This window comes from Parasteatoda tepidariorum, chromosome 9 (genome assembly GCF_982258835.1).
Source record: "Parasteatoda tepidariorum strain Cologne lab strain chromosome 9, Ptep-v5.0, whole genome shotgun sequence".
NCBI classification, from domain to species: Eukaryota; Metazoa; Arthropoda; class Arachnida; order Araneae; family Theridiidae; genus Parasteatoda; species Parasteatoda tepidariorum.
In genome coordinates this window covers 53,710,195-53,715,171 of record NC_141763.1, presented here as the reverse complement: position 1 = coordinate 53,715,171, position 4,977 = coordinate 53,710,195, and positions in this window count along the sequence as shown.

Below are 4,977 nucleotides of genomic sequence, written 5' to 3'. Positions count from 1 at the left end.
TTTTTTCAAAGTTTAGTTCTTTTTATATAACTTTGGTTCTAAGTCCCTGCCCATAGTGAAATTCTGGAAAATATTTTAGAGTTAAAGCTAAGGATAGATGTTTCTCCAAAGAATAAATAAAAACGCAATCAAAATTTAACGAATCACTACTGCGAAGAGCAGGATTAAAAACTACTTGATTGCTAAATGCTGCAGAAATAAATTAAAAAGACACTTTAAGAAATATTTTTGAGTGTTATTAGGCAATCCAACTGGTTTTGATTTTTACTATGCTGTCGACGGACCCATACACACTCAGCTCTTGTTGGAGCAACTGTACGAGATGCGAGTGCGTTTTTTGGTGTGTACAGATGCCGTGACCAAATCAAAATGGGGCGAGGCTGCCTCCCTTTCATCCGGCCAAGGAACTCAAACCAGTTGTGTTGAAACCAGATCCCACCACATCCTTGGGCAGGTGTGTGTTCTGCTCAAAAGAGCATTGCCATAGATGTATTGCAGTGACGGGTGGGATTTCAAACTTTTTACATATGACTATGGAGCCAATCCCTCATCGATCACGAGTGTTTCATCTTTTGTAAATGACCTGTCTGAAAATATTTTTGTACCTACTCTTGTGAAAAAAAACATTTCTATGAATCCATGTTGTTATCTTTTCACAAAATGAATACATGATCCAATTTTCAAAATTAAAATTTTCTACGGATGGTCTCAACCACTCGCTCTGGATGACTCACGTTTTGCCCTAGTTTGTTTCGAGGGTCCATTCGAAAGGGTTGTGTTGTCACACCCAGACAGAATGTTCTACAGTTACTCGAAAAAATAGCTGAGCACCATGACCTTTGCAAAACGACCCTGGGGTGGCATCTCTGGAGGCAATGCAAATGATTCAATCTATTTTTTTTATTATGTCGATGAATCTCGAGCTCTTAAGAAATCATCGACAGCATTGACTTGAGCTCCAGACAACTTTCAGAGGACACCTACGAAACAGGAGTTGACTCCGTCACACTCTAAAATACATCAGTTTTATGATAGCTTCTTCAATTAACCTATCGTCTGAACACACTCCATGTTTCGTAAGTCCATTGCTTTCTAGGGCTGAATTTCCGCAATTACGATGGACAAATTTGGCAAAACAAAAGCCTGTACAAAAATGCAGGCTACTCATTGGCTGAATTCGGCATGATGGACATAGAATTGTCAGAAAATCAATAAAATGGACAGAACAATTTTTCATCTCACCATCGCAGGGGGGGGGGGGACTTTACAGCTATTTTAGGTTCTAATCAATTTTCTTGTTATCTATAATGAGGTGAAAATTCAAATACCTCCATAAGTTCGGTTCTTCATTACTGAAGTAGAGTGGAGCCCCCAAAGAAGTTTTTGCCCCAGGCCCCTATTAAGCTAAGGCAGGTCCTCGGGCTACTAATCGTCCTCAAGGATGTGACCCATACTGACGTCAATAGTTCATTGTGCTGCTCTGGTTTGACGTAAATGAAGTATTACTACTTTGATCTTACAAAGTGTTGAAGGAAGGCTATATGACATTGCGTATTTAAAGTGCATGTAGTGTGCCTACCACTACAAAGTTACAATTACAATTCACTAGTATATAAAAAATGCTAACTCGATTTTATAATGGGATACCCTTTCATAGATGTCGGTTGACACTGTCCATAGCTACCATCCCAACATTGGTGACCTTCTGACGTATCGTGAACATGCGTACCTTGACGGAAACTCCCACTTCGATATGACCACGCCTGTCTTGACAGTAACACCCACTTCAATCTGAACACGCCTACTTCGATGAATGATCCACATTGATCAGTTGACTTGCTACTTGTGACTGCGACATTATCCACCTCCTCGTGCAGTTGCTACTCAGTCTCGATGACAACAACGTATTCACTCGACAGATAAAGGCGACCATGAACTTAATACAGCTCTCGCGATCAGCACTCAAAAGAGCGATGATCTTAATACAGCTCTACCAGCTTCTCACAAAACTGCAATGAATCTACAAGTGGTATCCAATCATCGAGTTCTATTACATCTATAATTCTTTTGAGGGAGCACTGTAGTTTGTCTACCACTAAAAAATTACAATTACAATTCACTAGTATATAAGACATGTTAAGTCAATTCTATCACCATTCAGATCCCAGACTCGGTCAGAGAAGGATGTCTTCCATCGAACCGGTTTCTACGAACGACGTCGGGTCTACTGGCGTGGGACAGTCCGAGTGTCGCGGGGGCCAGACCCCCGGACGGTCGGGCATCCCGCCTTTAGATTCCATCCATCTCGGGCTTACCTATCCACCCCAGTCCTTTTCAGGATTCTCTGAATGGGAGATAGGAAGCACGGCGGCGCTGTCGCCGCCACGAGATGCGGGGCTACCTGGAACCCTTGAGGCACCGGCAGGGACGGCTACGCCAGAACTGCACGGACCTCCTGGGAGCCTTGTAGTACCCAACACGGTTAGGCATTGCGACCTCAGCATAGATAAAAAAGCAGCAGAAAACGGGAAACTAGACTGTACTAGGATAAGGGATTACAGTGACGCAATTAAGTTCAATGTAATAGGCCAGATTCAAGAAGACTCAATTAAAGCTGCATTCCTACAATTGCATAGTTGTATAGATGTTCTAATTAAACAGATAACTGTGCAAGGTGATAGAATAAATAATATGAGCCAAAAAATTAAAGGTTTTGATGAGAGATATTTGGAGGAAGTAACGGCAGAAAAAGCTTTTATTAGCCCCCAAAACCATAAAAGTCTAAAACATTATAAACCACCTTTCGCTAAAGTTAAAAATTCCCCCCTGAGAGAGCAAAATTTACCATTAAGTAATAAATTTAGCCCACTCGAAGTAGAAAATATAGATATAACAGAAAATGAGGAAATGATAACAGATAATACCAAAACAGTTAACAATAAGAGAAAAGCTTCCCCTGTTAAAGGTGAAAACAACGAAATCAAAAGACAAGCCGTTAGGGAAGAAAATAAAAATCCAATTGTAGATAATGTTGAAAATGAGAACTTAGATAGCGAAATGGTCGAAAACGACCAAGAGATCACCTTAGATGAAGTAGGTTTTCAGGAAGTAAAAAGAAAAACCAGAAACCCCCCTATTATTGTAAGGGATAATAACTTTTGTTACGAAAAATTCGAAGAGGCTATGGCGGAAAACAAGGTCTATGATTATGAATGTAAAACTAGTCAAGAGAATATGGTTATCAAACCGAAATCAGACGGAACACATAGACAAATAAGGAAATATATGGAAGATAATCAAATAGAACACTTCTCATATAGACTACCCAACGAAAGACACATGAGAGTTGTTTTCAAAAGAGTTCCATTCGACTACCAAGAGAAAAACTTACAGGCATTCCTAATAGATAATGAATTCCCAGTGGTCGAGGTGAAACAAATGACAAGTAAGCGTAACGGAATAATCAAAAAACTACCATTATTTCTAGTCTCCTTACGCAGAGAAGGGAAATTTAAAGAAATATTCCATGTTTCCCACATAGGACAACTGAGAGTCAATGTCGAGGCTTACAGGACCCGGCCTGGCCCGGCGCAATGCCACCGGTGCCAGGGTTTTTATCATTCTGCCGCAATGTGCAAGCTCCACCCAAGATGCGTGAAGTGTGGAAATGACCATCTAACTTCAAACTGCACCAAATCGAAAGACGAAAAGCCACGCTGCTGTAATTGTGGTAAAGATCACCCAGCTAACTATCGGGGATGTGATAAATTCCCACTAGGACCAAAACAGCAAAGAATAAAGAAAATTAATAATAAACCCCAAGAGAAAGTATTCGAAAATAAAAGCTACGCCGATGCGGTGAAGAAACAAAATAGCTTAGACGTACAAAAAACTGTTGAAGATGCAAGAGACATATTTAACAAACTCAATGACATGGTAAGCGTTTTAAATGGCCTAAACGCAATCCCACTGCTCAAAAGAGCAGTCGAAAAAATCGAACAAGAGGAACTGAACAAAAATAATGATGAGTAAAACCTTAAGTATTATGTTATGGAACGCCGACGGGATCAAAAACAAATTCATTGAATTCAGTAATTTTATTTATGAATACAATATTGACATTGCACTAGTTACCGAGACGCATACCAATGGCTCGAATAATCTAACACTAGCAAATTATCACACCTACAAGACCGATAGACTTACTACCAGAGGAGGAGGTACGGCTATTTTTGTAAAGAGAAGTTATAACACAGTTCTCTATAGTAATAATACTGGGCCAAATCACGAAGAAACGTCCATACTTCTGTACCAAAATAATAATATAGCATACAAATTTACTGCATTATACAACAAACCCGGAAATGTTATTACCAAAGAAACCATAGATACCCTCTTTCCATCCAACATTGATTGCATTATCGGAGGTGACCTTAATGCAAAGTACACATCCTGGGGATGCCGTACGAATAACCAAAATGGTAAAGAATTATACAAAATTGTGGCTGCGAAGAGTTTAACAGTCATTGCACCCACAGACCACACGTACTTTCCGTACGCTCCCAATAAAAGATCGGATTTATTAGATTTCTTTATAACTAATACAAACACCCCAATGAACTGTCATACTGTCACAGAGTTGGCAAGTGATCATGTTCCGGTCCTAGCCACTCTCGGCGATTTCATACAAGACACCCCTGCATTGACTAAGAAAACAAACTGGGACCTGTTCCACAATATTCTTGTGCTCGACGAACATCATTGTAACATACAAAACATAAATGATATAGAGACCACCATCAATTCATTAACGAATAAGATACAAAATGCACATCTAAATGCCACAAAAGTATCCGTGGATAAAAAGAACTATATGGCTCTACCACAAAATATCAGAGAAGAAATTGCCTATAAAAACTATATAAGAAAAAGGTGGCAAAGAAATGGTGACCCCAAGGATAAGAAAGAACTTAATAA